Source organism: Erinaceus europaeus, chromosome 15, assembly GCF_950295315.1.
Source record: "Erinaceus europaeus chromosome 15, mEriEur2.1, whole genome shotgun sequence".
NCBI lineage: Eukaryota > Metazoa > Chordata > Mammalia > Eulipotyphla > Erinaceidae > Erinaceus > Erinaceus europaeus.
The window spans coordinates 64,081,862-64,106,091 of NC_080176.1; the positions used below are offsets into that span (position 1 = coordinate 64,081,862).

The 24,230-nt window shown below is 39.6% G+C and overlaps 1 protein-coding gene across 4 annotated transcripts in view; it reads right to left on the reverse strand.

Moving 5' to 3' along the window:
* Nucleotides 1–24,230, reverse strand: part of DYM (dymeclin) — a 467,512-nt gene that overhangs the window by 197,858 nt on the left and 245,424 nt on the right. The gene's annotated exons all lie outside the window — the stretch shown is intronic.

The window sequence follows — 24,230 nt, forward strand, 5'->3', positions numbered from 1 at the left end:
TGAGGTTGTCTGCCCAGGGAAGTCAGATTGGTTTCATGGTAGCATGCAACTTGGTTGCTGAAAAGCATTAGGATATAAAGCAGAACAGTTTGTTTAATAGCCAGGAGCCTAAAGGTAAACATAGAGCAGATGAGATTTGGGGTCTTCATGTTGGGAGGAACTAGGACGTCTATTTTAGGTCTATTCTAAGGGGCTGATGGCTTTACTAATTTTTGACTGTGCCCAACAGCTAACATGCAGGTGGGCTAGGAGTATTGTCTGGGAAGACAGTGGTAGAGGATAGGGCAGACATAAACATCCACTAGCCCATAGTATATGTACTACCTGAAAATAAATATGTGAAATAAAACAAGAACACATCTTTATATATGCATTTTAGGGCCAGGGAAGTGGCTTAGAAGTAGAACACATGCCTTGTAAGCCCGAGACCCTGGTTTCATCTCTGGCATTATATTTAAAAAAAAAAAAAAAAAAGGCGGGAGTCGGGCTGTAGCTCAGCAGGTTAAGCGCCAGTAGTGCAAAGCACAAGGACCTGCATAAGAATCCCAGTTCGAGCCCTGACTCCCCACCTGCAGGGGAGTCGCTTCACAAGCGGTGAAGCAGGTCTGCAGGTATCTATCTTTCTCTCTCCTCCTCTGTCTTCCCCCTCCTCTCTCCATTTCTCTCTGTCCTATTCAACAACGATGACAACAACAATAACTACAACAATAAAACAACAAGGGCAACAAAAGGGAATAAATAAATAAATAAAATATTAAAAGAATTTTTTTTAAAAAAGGCATTAACAGACAGAACATCATAAATGGTGGATCCATGCTCTGGTTTCAGTCAGCCTCTGTCTTCCTCTCACTATTCTTAAAAATTTCATTTTAAGACAACATTTATGTAGTAAAAACTATATAAGTGTAGTCTGAAAATGTAGTCTGAATAATGGTATATATAATGGTAGCAATATGTCTTTTTAATCACTAAGAAAGTTTCTGCTTATTATTTTCTTAGAAGTTAGAAGAATGACACAATTGTTAGTCATTAGACAGAGAAATGACAAGAAAACTATAAGCTTAGTCATTGTTAGAATTATACTCAGTTGCTAATTGCTGTGTTGTTTTTTCCCCCCTTTTTCCTGGGAAGTGTTATCCTTTATTAGTTTGAAAATCTGCCTGTAAATACTTACTTTGTGAAATCTAGTCAGAACCCTCTGAGAACATCTTGTCTCCACTTTACTTTGAGAAAACAACCAAATTCACATAAAAATTGAAACCAAACTCCAAACATTTGGGACATACTAGTATGAAATATTTCTAATAATCAGTAACTTAAAAATCAAGATACAGGAGTCGGGTGGTAGCACAACGAGTCAAGCGCATGTGGCGCAAAGCGCAAGGCCCGGTGTAGGGATCCCGGCTCCCCACCTGTACAAGAGTCGTTTCACAGGCGGTGAAGCAGGTCTGCAGGTGTCTGTCTTTCTCTCCTCCTCTCTATCTTCCCCACCTGTCAACATTTCTCTCTGTCCTATCCAACAACAACGACATCAATAATAATGACAACAATAAAAACAACAAGGACAACAAAGGGGAATAAATAAATAATAAAAAAATTTTTTAAAATCAAGATACTGTATGTTTCAGAGTAAAGAAATCAGGGGCCCAGTGGTGGCACATGCAGTAAAATGCACACACCTGACCACGTGCAAAAACTCTGGGCTCAGTTCCTGGTCCCAACCTGGTCACAATCAGTCATCAGTGTTGCGGATGTTTCTCTTTCTTTCTCCTTCTCTTCCTTCTCTCCTTCCTCTTCTCCATTAGTGTCTCCATCAGGAAAAAAAAAAAAAAAGGAAAAAAGGGGAAGGAAAAACATAGCTTCTAGGAGTGGTGGGGTTTTAGAGCAGACAACGAGCTCCAGAAATAACCCTGATTGGGGGAAAACATAGTGTAGAAACCAGAATAAAGCCATTTTGAATATAGAATTTAGAGGCCCAAGAAATAGATTTGATTTTTTGTTTCTAGTATATGGTTAAAATGTAAAATATAGTCAGTTTTACAAACTATCTCTGACTAAGACTGTAAGTGAACAAGAACAGAAGTTCAAATATTTAAATAAAAATAATGTAAAATAGGTAACTGTCATGTAATATCAGATTTGTAGTAGGCTCTATGATGAGCTGGATTTTTTTTTTCAAGAGTGGCCTGGGAGGTTGGTACAGTGAACTCTAAAGAATGAAGTCCCAAGTTCAATGCCTGGCACAGCATATATGAGAGTGATCCTCTGGTTCTTCTCTCTCTTCTCTCTCCTCTCATTAATAAATGTATATTTTGAGATCCAATAGTGTGATGAAGGAGTAACAAGGAACAAAAGACCATGCTGGGGGAAAAACCAAATAAAACAGAAAGAAAAAAAAACCCTGAAACCTCATAAAACAATCTACAAAGCTTGGGAAAGATCACTAAGGGGCTGGTGCGTGCAAACAGGTGTGTGAAAGGGGTGACAGGGAGCAACATGGGATAAAGGTGGCTGGAACCAGAGCTGTATGGCAGATATGTAATGCAGGTATATACAGTAGATAAAGAAAGTAGATGGAGTCATTTTCAAGTGTGGACTCTGCACTGAGAGGGGGGCAGCAACAAGGGGAAAGTAAAAACCATGGAACAGGGCAGCTGAAAAAGTGTGGGGAAAATGCCCCCAAACTTACTAACTCTTTAATTCCCATACCAGAGCAAATCTGTAAGATGGAGATTTAAAATGTAGTGAAAATGAACTGAAAATTCTCTCTCAAAGAAAAGAAATTAAACAGAAACTATTAATTGAAAGTAAGTCATTAAGGGCTGAGGATATACATAAGCAACAGGGGGAGCAGGTTCAATCCCTGGCACAATCCCTGGCACCACCGTAAGACAGAACTGAGCAATGCCCTCGTAGTAAGAAACAGAACGGCAGAGATAAAGAAAAGCATTCACTAAGCACATATCCGGTGAACTGCATTTATCTTACTTTATAATAATACTATGACATTCTGCAAGACAAAACTAATCAGACCAGGCACCCCAGAGACTTGGATTCTACTTTCAGGTTTGTGTGTGTGTGTGTGTGTGTGTGTGTGTGTAATATCTTTGCCAAATCATTTAACTTCTCCATATTCTCCTCTGCTTCCTCATCTTTTGTAACACAGAAATAAATCATTTTGTTGTCAATCTAATTTAGAGAGGTAGGATTAGACTAAATGCCACTCCCATTCTGCGGTCAAATTGAAAAGGATTTACCTTTCTCATCACCAGGCTGATGATTTAGTTACTTAGTGCCAGTAGGTGAAACATTAACTTCTGATTTACATCACCACCTATTTAAATTCTGAAAGTCAAATAAATGTAAGGACTGGCATCATGACGTGCCAAGGCACAGAGAGTGGGTGGAATCACTTTTCTTCCATATACGGAAAGCCCTGTAAGTTTAAGTCTGTTAGACATTTAGTAACCAAGAATATTTCTATAATAAGCAGTTATGCAAGTCTGCGTGTCTGAATATGTACATGCAAATGGCAGCCCCAGGGGAAGAGTATCCAATGTGGGGAATTGTGTATCAACCCCAAATCTTCCCTGCAAAGTTTAGTGGCAGGAGATATTCTCATTGCTATTTTAAGTGTTTGTCCTCAGGAACTCTTGATTCCACCTATGCACCCACAGTCACACCAACTGAGGCTTGAGGAGACTTCATTTACCAACATTTGTATCTCAGAGCATTTGGTGGGAAAAAATACAATTTGGAGGGATCAGACACAAATTTCATGTTGCTCTTTCCTAAAACTCTTATCTTTCTTTTACTTCATTTGCAATTGCCAGACTTTTCATGACATCCTTCTCACAGATTAAAATTTTACTTAGTAAGTACCTCTCGTCAAGTCTTATTGATTTAATCTTACTGCTTGGATAATGCATTATGCAATAAAATGGGTGGCATCTTAGTGCACATCATGGTGGCAGACTAGTATGACATTTTGAGCAGGATTTTAATGTCTCTGTTGGTCTTCATAAATGTTACCAATATTCTTGTAAGTAACACACTTAAAATATCTTCCTAAACATTCCAATTGGGCCTAGTACATTTCTTTGTTTTTCTACTAGTTAACTTTGAATAAAGAAGGAAGTGAAATAGAATCTTTCTTTCACTTCAACTCCCTCCCTTCTTTCTGTTTCTTTCTCTCTTAATTTTTCTGCCTGCCTGTCTGCCTGCCTTCTTTCCTTTCACCCACTAGATGCCTATATGGTGACTTCACAGCTCAGAGCAGCCATGTTTGTTTGTTTGTTTTTCTTTTTGATTGAAGGTGAGACAGAAAATGCTGTTGAGAAGGACAGACACCTACACAACTGCCCCACTACTCCTGAGCCTGTCCCTCTTCAGGTGGGTGCCAGGGTTACCTGTCCTCACAAATGGTAACATGTACTCGACTGACACCTAGACAGAATTTTGAATAGACGTAATGTTGGATTAGTACTATTTTTGCACTTTGTATCCGTATTTCTGATGTGCAAATTCTGTTGCTACTAGTATAGTTACTAGCCTCCAGAATGCATTCATGCCAAAGGAGAACTGTGTGTGGGGGGTGGGGTGGGGGAGGTTTGGGCTTCTTAAGACTTTCTACTATTATTACATTTAAATTTCAGATTTTTAATGTAAGGTAATTTTACTTTTTCCTCTGAGTTTCTTCTGCTTACCCAAAACTGTCATTTTTGCATTTTTATGAAGTATCTTTCAAAGCATGTTGACACTGCTTTGATGGTCATGGCGTTACCATATAAACCAGAAAAGCTCAAAATGTATAAAATACTTACCTGGGGGGGGGGGCAATGCAATCTCATATATTCAAGAAGACTTAAGGCATTTTCATTTGCTGAGTAGTTTCACTATGTGAATGTGGAAACTATAACCAGACAAGTAAAGCTATAGCATTTCATTATCTAATGATTCAATCTTAGGTGTTCTTTGAAGACACAGTAATAGCATTGTAACAGGATTACCCTCTTACTGCTTCTGACCAAGTCATCTCTGAAGACACAGTCTTTACTAGACTGGGCAAGTCTGCTAAAACTTAGTTTCAATAATCTAAAATTATTCCCTCTTAGCAAATATCAAGCAGCTATTACAAACAAAGGTTTATTAGGAGCTAGAAGCCAGAGGATAAAAAAAAAAAAAATCACACATCTTCTGCCTTCATGGAACTTACAATTTACTGAGAGAGAAAAAGGAAGAGATGGAGAATGCATATATTCATTAAGTATAACAGTGAACTAGAAATGAGAAAAAAACTACCAAAGGACACATACATTAAAGTGATAAGAAGTAGGGGAAGGGACATTCTAGAAAAGAAAAAGCATGTAAAAAATCCTAAGTGAGAAAGAGGTCAGCAAATCCTATCAAAGATAACTGGTATGGCTAAGCATGTAGCATCCTAAGGGCAAAAGGAAGTAGCTGAAGGAGCAAGGCAGAGACAGAATTATTTGCAAATCACTGCTAAGTAGGGAATAAATAAGAAGTGTGGGTGGCTTCACTGCCTCTCATATGAAATACATGAAATTAATCTTAATATATAAAGGTGAGGCTGGGGACATAGCTCAACTGGTAGAGAGCAGAACTGGTTTCTTTTGAAGGTTTATTTTATTATTAATATTATTTATTTGTTTGTTTGTTTTTACCAGAGCACAGCTCAGCTCTAGCTTATGGTGGTGCAAGTGATTGAACCTGGGACCTCAGAAACTCAGGCATTAGAGTTTTTTTGTATAACCATTATGCTATCTTCCTCTCCCTATGGATTTATTTTCAAGAGTGACTTTACTTTTTTTTTGTTGCTGGGCATATTACATAGATTTACTGAACCATCCATCTCTGCATCCGTAGGATGAATCCCACTTGCTCTTGGTAGGTTATTTTCTTGATCTGCTGTTGGGTTCAATTTGCCAAGGTTTTGGTAAGGATTTTTGCATGAAAGTTCAGCAAAAATATGGCCTATAGTTTGCCTTTTTTTGGGGGGGGGGTATTGTTTTTTAATTTGGTCATCACCAAAACTTCACTGTTCCAAGTTAAACTTTTTTTCAGATAGAGACACAGAGGGAGAAAGAAACCACAGCGCCAAAGTTTCCTCTTGTGCAGTGGAGGCTGGGCTTGCACCTGGGTCAGGCATGTGGCAAAGTAATGCATCATCCAAGAGAGCTACTTTGCTGACCTGCTCTGTAGTTTTCTTTTTTGTGTGCTGTTCTTTCCCTCTTCAAGGATCAGGGTGGTGCTGGCATCATACAGGGTTTACATGCCTGAGATTTCTAATTCCATTTCCAGCACCAAATATACTAATGTGGTGCTCTGACCTCTCTTTCTCATGAAATAAATAAAACAAAGCTTAAAGAAGTGAGGCGAGAGTACTCCTCTTCAAGGATCAGGGTGGTGCTGGCATCATACAGGGTTTACATGCCTGAGATTTCTAATTCCATTTCCAGCACCAAATATACTAATGTGGTGCTCTGACCTCTCTTTCTCATGAAATAAATAAAACAAAGCTTAAAGAAGTGAGGCGAGAGTACTCCAGGAGGTGGCACAGTGGATAAAGCATTAGATTCTCAAGCATGAGGTCCTGAATTCAATCCCTACCAATACATGCACCAGAGTGATATCTGATTCTCTCTCCTCCTATCTTTCTCATAAATATATAGATAATCTTTAAAAAACAAAAAGCGGGAGTTGGGCGGTAGCGCAGTGGGTTAAGTGCACGTAGCGCAAAGCGCAAGGACTGGCATAAGGATCTCAGTTCGAGCCCCTGGCTCCCCACCTAAGGGGAGTGAAGCAGGCGGTGAAGCAGGTCTGCAGATGTCTGTCTTTCTCTTTCCCTCTCTGTCTTCCCCTCCTCTCTCCATTTCTCTTTGTCCTATCCAACAACGATGACATCAATAACAACAATAATAACTACAACAATGGCACCAAAAGGGAATAAATATTTTTTAAAAAGTGAGGTGATAGGAAAGAGACTGGATGACAGATAGCTAAGTTGCTCAATCAAGATGTGAAATCAAATGCTTTGAGCTAGAGTGGCTGGCAGTGGCAACAGGAAACTAAGTGAGAGTCTGTTTCCATGTTGGATATGGAAATGAAACGGAATGAAGATGGATATGAGGGAGAGGAAAACAAGATGATGATTCTCATGTGGTCGAAAATTAAGTGGAAGAAGACAGCATTTACTGAGGTGGAAAGAATGGGAGAAGGGGCTTGTGAAAGACGCAGTGATCTTAGAGGTATGTCATAGGCATGAGTGGTGGTGTTAACATTAAGGCAGCAGGCAGGCTGGGTCTGGAGGTCAGAAATTCACTGGTAGCTACCAACATGGGATATACTGGCACCTGATGGCCTGTGAAGTCAGAGGAGTGGATAGTAGCTCAGTCTGGGCATTTATTTATTTATTTATTGACTTATTAATACCAGAGCACTGCTCAGGTCTAGTTTATGGTGGTGTGGAGAATTGAATCTTGTCAGTGTGAGTTGAAATTAAATGAGAGGAGGGTCTTAGGATTAAGCCTCAGTGAATTCTAATATTTAAAACAAAAGTGCTTGGAATGATGAAATAGCGGAGTGAAAGTCAGGATGCAGTCACAGAAGCCATTGGGTGGGGCAAAGCTGGGTTTTTTTTTTTCCTTTTTTCTTTACTGGGGGGATTAATGGTTTACAATCGAAAGTAAAACACAGTAGTTTGTACATGTGTAACAGTTCTTAGTTTTCCACATAACAATTCAACCCCCACTAGGTGCTCCTCTGCTGTCATGTTCCAGGACCTGAGCTCCCCACCCCACCCCAGTCTTTTATTTTGGTGCAATACACCAACTCTAGTCCAAGTTCTGCTTAGTGTTTTCTCTTCTGATCTTGTTTTTCAACTTCTGCCTATGAGTGAGAACATCCCATATTCATCCTTCTGTTTCTGACTTATTTCACTTATATGATTCCTTCAAGCTCCATCCAAGATAGAGTGAAGAAGGTGAATCTACCATGTTTAATAGCTAAGTAGTATTCCATTATGTATATAGCCCACAACTTACTCAGCCACTCATCTGTTGTTGGACACCTGGGCTGCTTCCAGGTGTTGGCTATTAGAAATTGTGCTGCTATGAACATAGGTATACACAAATCTTTTTGGCTGGATGTGAAAGTTGTTTCTTTTAAAAGGTTCACTTTTAGATCAAGTGAAGATGGTGGCTAGTTTTGGCAAGCTATGGCCTCCTCTTCTCTACAGAACACACATCAATGATTTATCCCCATAATTCTTTAAAAAAATTAATCTCATGAGGGACAGAGAGACTGGAGCACTGCCACACCATATGCAATGACAAAACTCAAAGCTGGACCCCATGCCTGTAAGTCCCAGGCTCTAGACTGAACCAACTCTCTGGGGACCCTATAGTTCTTGACAAAAAAAAAAAAAAAGAAATACATATATATGTATATATATACAGAGAGAGAATCCCAAATCAGAAAATACACTAAGTTAGAGAAGTGATTTTTAATTTAATTTTTTTAATTAACTGCCTACTTTTTTTCCTGACAAATTTTTGATCTGAATTTACCTGTCCTATCTTGACTAAATATGGCACAGAGAATTAAAGCAGTAAATCTTAAGACTGAACATCCCATTAGAGAAAATGAAATAAGCTTTATGACAGGATCAAGTAGTGACTATGTAATTCAAAAGGAAACCATAATGGTTTAAGTGGGATAATACATTTCACTTCATGCCACAGAAGCGGCACAGAAATCAATAAAGCATATAGCCACAACAGAATTATTAAGAGGGTATCATATGCATGAAAAATTATGACTATGGTTTCAAATACTTATTCATCACAGATGTAGTGAGCAGTATATACTATGACAAGAACATTCTAGCAATTTAAAAAAAAAAAGCCCTCTTTTGAGAAAACTCATTAGAGCATTCATTGTCTTAGATTGAGACTGAAGAGAAGTCCTTTCAAAGCAATTTTTAAAATGATACCAGATGTGACTTTTCAAACCGCAGTATATAAGCCATCTCAAATGGGTAAAAAGCATTCTTCAATTTGAAAAAGCTACAGTTCAGATATATAAAGGTTTTAATATTATACTTCCTTGGAATTACAGACCTATTCAAGTTTTAAAAAATAACCTGGGGTCAGGAGACAGCTCACCTAGGCATGAGCCCCTGGCTCAGCACCACATGAGGACACTACTCTAGGCTAAGCTGCACCGTGCTGTAGTGTCTCTCCTCTGTCCTGCTCTGCCTCTCTTGCTCTATCCGGAATTGACAGGGAGAAAAAATAGTCTACACAGAACAGCACAGATATGAAGCTCTAGAGGGTCAGAAAATAACTAATTAAAAGGGGAAAAAAGCTAAATCTCGAGGGCAAGTGCTGCAGTACCCTAGAGAGTGCACATACTGCCGTGTGTGAGGGCTCGGGTTCAAGTGCTGGTCCCCACCTGTGGGATGGGGGTGTTTACAAGTAATGGAGCAGTGCTGCAGGCATTCCTCCTTCTCTCTGTCTCTCTCCCTCTCTCCACACTCATCTCTGTCTAAAGAAAAAAGGGAAAATTGGCTAGAATGATGGAGTCATTGTGCAGTCCACAAACCCCAGCAAAAACTCTGGTGGCAAAAAGAAAAAGAATCTATATGCACCTCTGTATTCATAGCTGCATTATTCACAATAGCCGAAGAGTGAAAGCAGCTTACATGCCCATCAGCAGATGACTGGCCAAAGAAAGTGTGAAATACTACTCTAGTCAAAAAGGATGATGTTGCGTCTTTTAGAACTAAATAGAGGAAATTGGAAGTGGTTATGTTTAGCGAAATAAGTAAAGAGATGAGACACAACTACTGGATGCTTTCACTCGTATTTGGCTTCTAGAGAACTGATAATACATTCATGAACTTGCAAAATAATAAAATAAACAAAACAGATGCAACCATACCCTATCCCTAAGACTCTGAGAACTACGGTAGTTATCCTGAGGGGGGTGGGGTCACAGAACTTTGGTGGTGTGTGCTGTGTAGAAGTATATTCTATAATCTTACAATCTTGTAAACCATTATTAATCACAAATAAATAAATCTACAAAAATTTTCTATGATCACAGACAGGGGGACTTCTATTTAGCCCCATAATCCCCTGTAGTTCTTTGTTACTGCCACTGTATTATATAGGAAGGGTCAAAGACATACAATTAGGAAGGTAGGGCTAAGGGGGAAGCAAACTTCAAATAATTAGCTCTACCCCCTCCCCCAGGCTTTCCCTGGGGATATGTGCCTGGAGTGATCTGACAGCTCCCAGCAGATTTTATTTGCCTTCTTTTTCCCAGATAGAAGGGATAGAGAGGGAGGAAGGAGAGAAGAGACACTAGCAGTGTTTATGAAGCTTCCTTTTAATGATGCCCCTATATTGTGGCTAGGGGCTGGGATGAATCCTCACACATGGCCAGGAGTGTGCTCAGGTAACTATCACATGGCCTCCATTTGTATTAACTTTTCAACTTAAAACAATAAACACAATTATTCAAAAAAGAAAAAGAAAATCACATATATTTTGCTAGTGCTCTATAATTTTTTAAATTTACTATCAAGTTTTTGTCTGAATGTAATTTTCAGTTGTTTGAGCAGTAGTATAAAATTTCATAATTTTAACTTAATATATCAGATATTTTCCATATTTCTATTTATTTTTTAAAATAGTATTTTATTCCATTGATTTAATAAGATACATTTTAGTTGACCACACTGATTTTTTTTTGTTAGTTTCTTATCTTGATTTTTACTTACTTGTAATTAAAGATACAGATCTTTCATTACAAAAACCTTCATTAGAGAGACAGATGGAACCAGAGCACTGCTCAGCTCTGGCTTATGGTACTGCTACTGAATGAACCTGGGAGCTCACAGGCTCAGGCATGAAAAATTCTTGCATAACCATTATACCTGTTTGTTGTGTTTCTTAATGTTCCTTAGTGGAATTCTGTCCTTACAATAAGTTCCAAGATAGTAACATTTTGATGACTTAAATGATGCTTCTTTGTAGGAAATCACTATTTTCACCACTTTTTATCTGACACATGTAACTTATGAATGGAAAATACTCTAGAACTATCACACCAAAACTCTTAATATTAAATTTTAAAATGGATAGATAGTATAAAACATAGCCACAGAGATAACACACACTAAAAACAATGCCAAGAACTGCATACATAGAAACAATGTCAGAGGTCCTACTAATTGCTCACAACAAGCTATATCAGTGTTCTATTATGTTCTCAAAATATGGTTCTCCAACATTCCTCACCCAAAATATCACCTTCGTCAATTCCCTCTTTTCTTATCGCAGTTAGTCAAAGCTATAGGTCTATCATCTCCTTTCAGAATCTCTCCCCTCAAGCTCCTTTAAAAGCACTACAATCATCATAGTGACTATTCTTTGACAGTATTAGTTGGGCTGAAAAAAAACACTACTTAAGTAAAACTCAAGTATGCTAACAGGAATCCATACACAAATATGAAACTTCAAAATAAACATATAACAGCATACTCTGGTCTTGGACACCAGCGATATTTTTTATATACCAGCGATATTCTTTACTGCTTTGGTGCTAGGGATTGGACCTAGGGAATCATACAAGGCACAAACCCTACCACTGAGCTGCACCCTCAGCCCTACCTGTGCTTATATGTAACTCCAAGAAAAAATTGGCTCCTCCAAAACTACCTTATATATTGTCTCTAGTGCCAGGCTAGCATGGAGGTGCCTCTTCCCAGGCGCATACTCTCTGGGTTGGAAAGTACTCTACCGGAGCCAGCCTGGGCTGCTACTCACACAACGACGCAAGGGAAATGACTCAGGAACAGACACGTGGTGGCGAGACAATGCAATACATTTATTGATCAGAGAGCCAAGACTTTTAAAGGGCAGACCCGGAAGTGGCAAGTAAGAAATGGAATGGCTAGGAAAGGGGCGGAGAAAGGCAAAAGGGGGCTGGGAAGGTAGAAACTTCCTTAGCAACTGTTGCTAGGGTTGTAACTGGTAGGATTAATATTAGGTCTTGAGGGTAGAAAGAAGATAGATCAAAGGAATGGAATGAGTGGGGATCTTTCAGGCAAAACAATGATTATGTAGATAGACCATAGTATCAGGAATGCAGGGTGCTTTGTGAGCCCTGCCAAGCTCAGGCACATCCTCACAATTTCCCAACCACATCCTCACAATTTTCCAACACCTAGGATATATCAGACACTCTCTGAACTTCTGTGATTGAGGTTTTAATGTCTCCTAATCAAGTTTACCTTATCTGCATGTTTTTGTTCAAATCCTACCCTCAGATCCTCCAATTAGAAATCTTTTTACAAATGACCAATAATTATCCCAAGTGGTTTTGTCTTCACCCTGACCCCTTCTTGCTGCCTGGCATAAAGACTAATCCTACAGTAACCACAGAGTAGACATTTATTCAGGTAGTTCCCAAGACATGAGTGCCTACTGCACCATGTAGCAGTGACTACTAGTCTTCATCAAAACCGTCTCCTCTTCTTACACAACAGAGGGCTTTTTAGACCACATGCCTACTGAGCTCGAATCTGTTTCCAACTTTCCAAAGCAGGACCTATGACCAAGTTCTTTTTTTTTTTTTTCTCATCAGAATACTGCTCAATTCTGGCTTATGTGTTGGCTACTGGGGACTGAAGCTGAAACCTAACAATGACAACCAAAAAAAATTTCTGCACAACTGCAATGCAATCTCCCTGGCCTGTGACTAAGTTTTGACCAGAGGGGGTTAGTATATCATGTTTAACCTTAGAAGGGCATGACCACTCACCTCAGTTCCTTCTGCTGACTAGAATATAGAATTTATCATCAATGATGAACTTTCTGTTTGAGGGAGATAAAAAGTCCTGAACATTCCACAAGGGAGAGATGCAGTACTAACTGACCTGGAGAGTGAGCCTCTTTTTTGTAGTAGTTATATGCAATATTCATTTTTGTTTGATTGTTTTAAATTTCTTTACTGGGAATTAATGTTTTACATTCAACAATAAATACAATAGTTTGTATATGCATAACATTTTTCAGTTTTTCATATAACAATACAATCCCCACTAGGTTCTCTGTCATCCTTTCTGGACCTGTATTCTCCTCCCCACCCACCCCAGAGTCTTTTACTTTGGTGCAACATGCCAATTCCAGTTCAAGTTCTACTTGTGTTTTCTCTTCTGATCTTTTTTTTCAGCTTCTGCCTGAGAGTGAGATCATCCCATATTCATCCTTCTGTTTCTGACTTATTTGACTTAACATGAATTTTTCAAGGTCCATCTAAGATCAGCTGAAAACAGTAAGGTCAGCCACTCATCTGTTGTTGGACACCTGGGTTGCTTCCAGGTTTTGGCTATTATAAATTGTGCTGCTGCTAAGAACATATGTGTACACAGATCTTTCTGGAGGGGGGTGTTGGGTTCCTTAGGATATATCCCCAGGAGAGGAATTGCAGGATCATGGGGTAGGTCCATTTCTAGCCTTCTGAAAGTTCTCCAGACTGTTCACCAAAGATTGGACCAATTGACATTCCCACCAGCAGCGCAGGAGGGTTCCTTTGACCCCACAACCTCTCCAGCATTTGCTGTTACCTTTTCTGATGTCTGACATTCTCACAGGAGTGAAGTGGTAACTCATTGCCTTTATTTGCATTTCTCTGACAATCATAGACTTGGAGCATTTTTTTCATGTGTCTCTCAGCCTTCTGGATCTCTTCTGTGGTGAAGATTCTGTCCAAGTCCTCTCCCCATTTTTGGATGGGGTTATTCGTTTTCTTGTTGTTGAGTTTGGCAAGCTCTTTATATATTTTGGTTATTAAACTCTTGTCTGATGTATAGCATGTAAGGGTCTCCCATTCTGTGAGGGGTCTCTTGGTTTGGGTAGTGGTTTCTTTTGCTGTGCAGAAGCTTTTTAATTTGATGTAGCCCCATAGGTTTATACTTGCCTTAGTCTTCTTTGTAAGTGGATTCGTTTCATTGAAGATGTCTTTAAAATTTATGTGGAAAAGAGTTCTGCCAATATTTTCCTCTAAGTATCTGATAGTTTGTGGTCTAACATCCAAGTCCTTGATCCACTTGGAATTTACTTTTGTATATGGTGAAATATAGTGGTTCAGTTTCATTCTCCTGCATGTTTCAACCCATTTTTTTCCAACACCATTTATTGAAGAGACTCTGCTTTCCCCACTGAATATTCTGGGCACCTGTGTCAAAGATTAGATGTCCATAAGTGTGGGGGCTTAATTCCAGGCTCTCAATTCTATTCCACTGGTCAGTGTGTCTATTCATGTTCCAGTACCAAGCAATTTGGATGACAACGGCCCTATAATACAATTTGAGATCTGGGAGTGTGATGCCTTCAGTTCTGTTCTTTCTTCTCAAGATTGTTTTGGCAATTCTAGGTCGTTTCTGGTTCCAGATAAACATTTGTAGCATTTGTTCTATTCTCCTCAACAATGTGTTTGGGATCTTGATGAGGATAGCATTCAATTTGTATATGGCTCTGGGTAGTATATTCATTTTGATTATGTTAATTCTTCCAACCCATGAACATGGAATATCTTTCCACTTCTTTGTGTCTTTTTCAATTTCCTTGAGTAGTGACTCCTAATTTTCAGTATACAAGTCTTTCACTTCTTTGGTTAGGTTTATTCCTAGATATTTTATTGTTTTTGTTGCTATAGTAAAAGGAACTGATTTCTGGATTTCAATTTCTTCTAGTTTAGAGCTTGCATAGAGGAATGCCACTGACTTTTGAATGTTAATTTTGTAGCCTGACACCTTACTGTATTGCCTGATGATTTCCAAAAACTTCCTGCTGGATTCCTTAGGTTTTTCTGTGTATACTATCATTTCATCTGCAAATAGGGAGAGTTTGACTTCTTCTCTTCCAATCTGTATGTGATTCATTCCTTGTTCCTAAGTGATTGCTATGGCAAGAACTTCCAACACTATGTTGAACAGTAATGGTGATAGTGGGCAGCCCTGTCTAGTGCCTGATCTGAGGGGAAATGCTTCCAGTTTTTCACCATTGAGTATGATGTTGGCTGGAGGTTTGCTATATATAGACTCCACTATCTTCAGGAATTTTCTATCAAACCCCACTTGGTCATGATGACAATCTTTTTAATAGACTACTGTATCTGGTTGGCTAGAATTCTGTTCAATATTTTCGCATCTATGTTCATCAGAGAGATAGGTGGCAAACGCTAGAAGAAGAAGAGAGATAGGTCTGTAGTTTTCATATTTGGTTGTGTCCCGGTCTGCTTTCGATATCAGAGTGACGTTGGCTTCACAGAAGCTGGAAGGGAGTATTCCAGTGTCTTCAATCTTCTGGAAGACTTTTAAAAGTAGAGGTATTAGTTCTTCTTGGAAGGTTTTGTAGAATTCATTTGTAAAACCATCTGGTCCAGGACTTTTATTCTTGGGAAGGTTATTGATACCTGTTTCAATTTCACTAGCTATGATGGGCCTGTTCATGTTATCTATTTCCTCTTTACTTAATTTTTGTTCATATTATCTACTTCCTCTTTACTTAATTTTCATAGGTATCTAGGAAATCGTCCATTTCTTCCAGGTTATCTAGCTTGGTGGCATATAGTTGTTCATAGAAGCCTCACAAGATATGCTGAATTTCTGCAGTGTCTGTTGTGATATATCCTCTTTCATTTACGATCTGATTTATTTTGGTCTTCTCCCTTTTTTGTTTTGTGAGTCTGGCTAAAGGTTTGTAGATTTTGTTCACTCTTTCGAAGAACCAACATTTACTTTTGTTAATCTTCTGTATGGTTTTCTTATTTTCAATGTTATTGATTTCTGCCCTAACTTCAGTGATTTCTGTCCTTCTGGTTGCTTTAGGGTATCTTTGTTCTTCTTCTTCTTCTAGGTCTTTAAGATGTACAATCAGGCTGTTTATTTGTGTTTTTTCTTGTTTCCTAATGTGTGCTTCTATGGCTATGAACTTCCCTCTTAGGACTGCTTTAGCTGTGCCCAAATATTTTGATAGTTTGTGTCTTCATTTTCATTGAACTCTCGAACATTTTTATTTCTTCCTTTATTTTCTCTTTGACCCAGTAGTTGTTAAGTAGTGTGCTGTTGAGCTTCCACATTTTGGGAGCACTCCTAATCTTTTGATGATTGTTAAGTGTTAGTTTCATTCCACTGTGGTCTGAGAAGATGCTTGGGATGATTTCAATGCTCTTCAATTTGCTTATGCTGTCTTTGTGGCCTAACATATGGTCTATCCTTGAGAATGACCCATGTGGATTTGAGTAAAATGTGTATTCCAGTTTCTTGGGATGAATGACTCTGAAAATGTCCAATAGTTCTAGTTTGTCTATCTCCTCATTTAGCTCTCTCATGTCTTTATTCATTTTCTGCCTGGATGACCTGTCAAGCTGAGAGCTGGGGTGTTGAAGTCCCCTACTCTGACTATGTTGCTGTTAACATATTGCTGTAGCTCCTTCAGTAGATGTCTTCTCATTTGGTGCATGCATGTTAATAATTAAGTCCTCTTGATTGATCTACTGAGCATTAAATAGTGTCTATCCCTATCTTTTTAAATTTTGTGTATTTTGAAGTCTATCATGTCGGATAAGAGAATAGCTGTTCCTGCCCTTTGTTCTGTGGGCCATTGTTTTGTATGATCATTTTCTTTTTCTTTTTTTTTTTTTTTCTTTCCTCCAGGGTTATTGCTGGGCTCGGTGCCTGCACCATGAATCCACTGCTCCTGGAGGCCATTTTTTTCCCCTTTTGTTGACCTTGTTGTTGTAGCCTCGTTGTGGTTATTATTATTGCCATGTTGTTGTTCGTTGTTGGATAGGACAGAGAGAAATGGAGAAAGGAGGGAAAGACAGAGGGGAGAGAAAGATAAGACACCTGCAGACCTGCTTCACCGCATGTGAAGCGACTCCCCTGCAGATGGGGATCTGGGGGCTCAAACCGGGATCCTTACACCGGTCCTTGCACTCTGCGCCACATGTGCTTAACCCACTGCGCCACCGCCCGACCCCCTGTATGATCATTTTCTATCCTTTCACTTTGATGCTGTGTTTGTTTTGTTGAGTTAGGTAGGTTTCCTGTAGACAACATATTGTTGGGTTGTGTTTTCTGATCCATCTTCCTACTCTGCGCCTTTTAATAAGTGAATTAAGGCCATTAACACTTATTGATATCAAAGACTGAAGATATTTTAATGCCATTCTTGTAGAGTTTTAGAGTGTTCTGACATATGGCCTATTTATGGTGGTCTGTTATAGGAGACCTTTCAGTACTTCTTTCTGGGCAGGCATGGTGATGGATGATTCTTTCAACTGTTGCTTGTCTGAGGTTTTGATGCCTCCATCTAGTCTGAATGATGGTCTAGCAGGATACAGTATTCTTGGCTGAAAGCCTTTCTCATTGAGCACTCGACAGATATCTTGTCATTCTCTTCTAGCCTGTAGTGTTTGTGTGGAGAAGTCTGCTGCTAACCCTTATGAGTTTTCCTCTGTAGGTGACTCTTTGCTTTTCTCTTGCAGCCTTCAGGATCCTTTCTTTATAATTATTCCTTTCCATTTTAAATAGGATGTGTTTTGGTGTCTTTAAGTCTGGGTTAATTCTGTTTGGGACCCTCTGGTCTTCTTGAACCTTTATGTCTTTGATGTTGTCCAGACTAGAGAAGTTCTCAGCTAAAATGTCATGAAGAATGATTTCTTCCCCTCCCTCTCTTTCTTCCTCTGGTAAGCCAATAATGTGTATATTATTTCTTTTACAGTCATCCCATAGGTCTGGTATCTCTTAATCTCTTCTTGAGATCTCTTACTTCTATTTCAGTGGTCTCTAATTCATCCTCGATCTTGCTAATTCTGCCTTCAGCCTCATTTATTCTATTCTCTCTCCCCTTTACTGTTTTCTGGAGTTCATCTATATCTGTTTTTTGGAGTTCATCTATTCTATTCTCTCTCCCCTCTGCTGTTTTCTGGAGTTCATCAAAATCAGAACCCTGTTCTGATACTGTTTTAGCTTGTACAACTAGCTGTGTTCTTAGCTCAGCTATTTCAGCTTTCAGCTCTCTAATAACCTTGAGATAATTAGTCTTTTCTTCCAGAGTCTCATTGGTTGTTTCTGCATTTCTTATGACAATTCTTTCAAACTCTTTACTCACTCCTGTGATTATTTCCTTAACTAGTGTTTGGATGTTGACCACATTGTTTTGTGTTTCAACCTTTGGGGGGCTTTCAGCTGGACTCTTGTCCTGGTTCATTTCTCCAATATTTCTTCTTGTTGATTTAACCATTTTATATAGTATGTTATGAGGTCCCTCTCTCAGTACTTTTCAAATTACTGATCATTCTTGCCTGGATTGACTTTTGTCTAAGTAAGGTACTTAAAAAGTTCACAGTTGTGAAAGTTGACAGTTGTTTCAATAGTATTTTAATCCCTGAGATGGAGCTCCGTGGCTTAAAAGCCTTTTTTGTTCTTTTTCTTCCCTGTAGGCTATGGGAGCCTGAGGGCTTTTAAACTATATGTAGGCTTCTTAGCTTAATCACTGACTCCTGGCCAAGAGATAAAGCAGGGTGTGGCAGAGATAATCCAGTGGTTATGCAAAGAGACTCTCACAGCCCCACCACTAGGCCACTCAGGTATAGATCTTCTCCTGAGTTTCCTCGTTAGTTCTCTGTCCCCTGGTGTCAGCACAGGGCTTCCCCACCCCTGCTCCAGATTCTGAGGGCAGTAGCAATGGATACTCACAGTTGCATTTGGTGAGTCTCAGGGGAGTCTTCTCCTCCATTCAGCTGTCTTTTTGTTGGTGAAAGAGAGTGGAGTTGGTGTCTCAACTGGTAAACTGCCGGACTGTTACCAGCAACTTAATCTCTCCCTAACTCCTCTCTGTCCAGAAGCCACACGTGTTTGCAAATCACCAGTGATTTGGTGGGTTCCTGAAGTCGTTCTAGTCCTGTCTTGTTGCAGACCCAGGTGGTCTCCTTTGGAATTCCTAGTTGAACCAGGAGAGGAGAGGAGAGAAACACAGGTGCTGCTGCTCCATAGCTCTGCCTCTGGAAGCCTCCATATACAATATTCTAACTAAATCAGGTACACTAAACTCTGAATCTAGGGGCAGGTTTTCACTAGGTCTATGACTCCCAAAAGGTCAGGAACCACTGACCCTGGTAAAGTATTAATAGGCAAGAAGTGCAGTGCCAACATGTTCTATTTTAAGAGAACATTATTTTTAATGAGCAATGCTAGAAGCTAACGTTAAATATTGCTCATGTTCTGCCTCAACCCTCTAGTATTGAGTAGCAACAACGTGATGCCACTAGAACGGATGTCAACATTAAACTTGAATTCTCCTTATTTCAGGTTTAATTCAAACAATATTAGCAGCTGTTCTTTGACACCAGCAAAATAAGCAAATCGAATATAAAGAAAAATAAGTATTTTCTTCTCATATATTTCACATAAAGCTTATTTACCAACCCACCATGAAACCCAAGAAAATGTAATTTAAAACTGTACATATAAACATGACTTCATGCAGTTAGTAGCAATGAATTAAAATAGTCAAATAGTCAAAATTCTCAATTTGATTCTTATAGAAGTCAGCACTATGGCTGGCAATTTGAAAATTGATCAAAATGTTCTGAGACCAAAAAAGAAGCCACTACTACCTCTGGCTTATGAAGGCATATAATTTCCAGAGAAAGATAGGATGAATTAAATATGTTACATATAAGTAAGAATAAATATAAAATCCTGCAACAATTAGGTTGAAATAATTGACATATGGTTAATAGTTAAATAACAAAGTAAAGCACATGGGTGTTCATGGGATTTTACATGAGCCAAGGTGTGTCAGCCTTCACAAATCACTGTAATCTATCTTGGGAAAAATTAATAGAACATGATTTATATTTATAATTTTAAAAATATTTTATTTACTTATTTTGGAGACAGAAAGAAATTGAGAGGGAAGGGGAGAGAGGAAAAAAAAAAGGAGAGAGAGAGAGGTGAGACAGACACATGCAGCACTGCATCACTACTCCTGAAACCTCTCTCCTGCAAGTTCAAGGACCTGGGTCCTTAGGCACTGTAATGTGTGTGCTCAACCAGGTATGCCACTACCTGGCCCAAAATTGTAACTCTTAATTTTACGTAATTTATATAGTTTTAACTTATAAAGGTCAAAATCATTAAGTAAAGCAGAAACATTACACTTAAGTCTAGTTACCAAATTTTATGATGAGTGTTGACATATAGAGATCATCCAGAAATATAATAAGAAAACTGAATAGTCTAAAAATTATCTATTTCAGGAACAGTTAAAAGAACAAAACTAGGAGTCATGCGGTAGTGCAGTGGCTTAAGCGCACATGGCATGAAGCACAAGGAGTGGTGTAAGGATCCTGGTTTGAGCCCCCTATGTAACAGCAACGACATCAATAACAACAATAATAACAACTACAACAACAATAAAAAACCATAAGAGCAACAAAAGGGAAAATAAATATAAAAAAAAGACTTAAAAAGAAAAAGAATAACAACTACAACAAGGGCAACAAAATGGGGAAAAAATGGCCTCCAGGAGCAGAAGATTAGTAGTGCAGGCACCGAACCTCAGCGATAACCCTGGAAGCAAAAAAAAAAAAGAACAAAACTATTTACACTAAAGAAAAAGATGATTAAGGGTATTGATGATAAATATTAAAAAAAAAAAAGGCACAAGCATAAGGCTTCTCATAAGCAGAGGCAAACCTGTACATGAAAGTTACTCACAGATGAACTTAACATACGACAATCTTTCTAACAATGAAACGGTCTGAGTTCAGCTGCCTCCCGAGTGGGAAGCATCCAGGAGCTCCCTCCCATAGATGCTGTAGAAAGAATTCTTACATTGGGAAGAAGTTTGCAGCAGAAGGACTACAAGGATTTCCATGTATAGATGTAATTCATGGTAGGCTAAGTTAAGGTTTTTTCTTAAGAAATAAGTTGATACTCCTCTTGAGGAACAGAGCTACACTGGAAAGATTCCTTAGAGCCCAAAGTTCTTTGTGACTGAAGTGAGTCTGTGATTGCTCCATTCAGGCATTTGGCTTGGGCTGTCTTTCCATAGAATGTCGTCTTACTGGAAGAAAAATCTGTCAACTGCAGGGACTAAATTACACTTGACCACATGTCACTGTGCATGCAGGATATTATGGTCCTTTACAAATGAGCACGGCATGGAGGTGAGCAGATTTCTCCTTTCGCTCAATCACACCCACATTCTGAGGTCTGTCCCGGATGGAGAACGACCCATTGTCCCACACTGCAAGCGGCAGAGCAGGGGTGTGATGCCAGGGGAGGAAGAGAGGCCAAATGCCAGGGTCCATGCCCTGAACCAATATCTTGTACTAATGCATGGGTTCATAAACACAATGCCTCACAGCATTTGGAGGCCAAGAGAAGAGGGAGACTGTCAGAAGTGTGTGTGTGTGTGGGGGGGGGGGGTAGGCTTACACAGGGGCAACATTTTTAAAAATCACTCAAGTTTTTCCTGGTCACAGAATGCTTCCTCACCTATCTTCCTGGGCCTAGCCAAGACTGGCATTTCCTCACAGATGTTATGAAGAAAAACAAACAAACAAAAAAATCCAACCCTATGGGGCTCTTCAGTTCTGCAGAAGATTTTGTATTAAAAACCATGCCCTTCAGAGGGTTAGTACTTTTCAACTTTAGCTGAGAGCACTGAGCACACTCCTGAGGGTGAGAAAGAAACTAGGATGGAAAATGGCTGGGGGGGGAGGGAGAAAGAAAGAAAATGTAATGAAAGAGGTCCTGGGAAGTATGAGAAAGCAGCAGCCTGACTTGGAAACCGAGTTGACAGTGTGCTCAGCAGGGAATTAGGTGAGCGTCTCAGAAATGGCATGTTGCTTTGGTCAGGCTTTCCCTTTTTATTTTGTTCCCACTCTGTCTTTCTCCTTTCCCTTCCATTTCCTCTTACCTTCCTGGCTGCTTCTGTGTTTCTGTCTGTTCCTATGAGGAGAGGTGTGTGACTCCAGAAGAAAGGAGATAGTGGTGTCTGTCCCAAAAGGCAAAACCTATATTAATGAAGGCCAAAAGGCAAAATCTATATTAATGAAGGTTGGCCAGGCATAGGATGCTATGAGCTGTAAAAAAAAAAAAAAAAAGAAAAAGAAAAAAAAAGAAAGGAATAACACGGGAGCTGGGTGGTAACGCAGTGGGTTAAGCGCACATGGCGCAAAATGCAAGGGCCAGCATAAGGGTCCCGGTTTGAGCCCCCAGCTCCCCATCTGCAGGGGGGTTGCTACACAAGAAAGGCAACAAAAAGGGCAACAAAATGGGAAAAATGGCCTCCAGGAGCAGTGGATTCATAGTGCTGGCACCGAGCCCCAGCGATAACCCTGGAGGGGGAGAAAAAAAAAAAAAAAGGAGTAACACCAGCAGGTTGACCAGGCCCACAACCAGAGGCTCATAGCCAGAATATCTGGGCAGGACAGATACAATGTACAATGTACAGACAGACAGACAGAAGTGTAGTGATTAGTTAATGTGTCCATTAGGCTATGGTTACTGTTTAGTCAAACACTTGTCTAGACAGCTGCTATGAAGAAACTGGTAAATGTAATGAATGTTTATGATCAGCTGACTTTAAGGAAAGCAGAATATCCTCTACAGGGTGCGTGGGTGTTCAGCCAATCAGCTGCAGACCTTAAGAGCAAAGAGGAAGATGGAATACTGTCTTGAGATGACAACATGAAGGTTCTGCCTACGTTTCCAGCCTACTGCTTACCAAAACTTCCAGCCCACACTTCAGATTTCAAACACATCAGTCTCTATCAAATTGGCAAAGCCAAGCCCCTAATAAATCTCAATCTTTCTACATACATATATACTTATATGCAAATACATATCCTATTGGTTCTAGTTCTCTAACTTGACTAAAATCCCAAAGGAGAGGAAGGTCAAATAAGCCACTACCTGTTTAAGAGGTTCACCGGTGAGTAGCTTTTTTGTTTGTTTGTTTTCACCTCCAGGGTTATTGCTGGGGCTTGGTGCCTGCACTACGAATTCACTAATTCTGGAGGCTACTTATTCCCTTTTGTTGCCCTCGCTGCTTATTGTTGTTGTTATTATTGCTGTTGTTATTGCTGTCATTGTTGTTGGACAGAACAGAGAAATCGAAAAATAAGGGGAAAACAGAGAGGGGGAGAGAAAGATAGACACCTGTGAAGCAACCCCTGCAGGTGGGGAGCCAGGGGCTTGAACCTGGATCTTTGCGCCAGTCCTTACTCTTTGCACCAGATGTGCTTAACTCACTGCGGTACTGCCTGGCCCCTGGTGAGTGGCTTTCTTGCCATTCCTTGCAATCAGATCAGTCTGTCTCAAATTACTGAGTTCTCACTTGGCTGACAGTACCGCATCTTAGCATAACTCAGTTGAGAGTCAGTGTTTTTAGTCTGGTAAATTCTTATATATCATAGACAGAAGACTTCATTGTTTTCACTTGCTTTCCTATCATTGACTTATGATCTGAAAAAGTTAGTTTGAAGTGGTAAAGCCCAAGTGACAAACACATTTTTTTTTCTGTTGCCAAGAAAAAGGTCTGTCCACACATTTTATAATACACAAGGACTCGGGTTCAAGCCCCTGATTACTGTTGTGGAGAGGGGTGTGTGTTTGAGTGGTGAAGCAGTGCTACAGGTGTCTCTCCTCCCCCGCCCACTGAGATTCTCTCTGTCTCTATCCAGAAACAAAAATGGCCATAGGAGAGGTGGATTTGTTTGCAGGTACTGAGTCCCAGCAACAACCCTGGTATCAAAAAGGAAAGGAGGAGGAAGAGGTAGAGGGGAGGGAGGGAGCTCTGCTAACTTAGAGGCCACACTGTCTTCTACTCCTAGGAACTCAAGTTTTCATCTGAATACAGTTTCGATGGAACACTTCGTATGTTTCTTCACTGAAGTCTATCTTAATACTAAACATCTGCTATTTCCTAGAAGGTGGTCATGGAGTTCTTTTGCTTTCTCTAAATCACCTGGCAGTCAAGACACTGTGTCTAGCTAACAGGACAGAGCTGGAGCAAGTCATCTCTAATAGAAAATGTATGTTAGAAAGGTCACTGCAGAGCATAGAGCAGTTATGACACAGTGCCTCTCTATTTTGGTGTCTGATGCACCCAAAACAA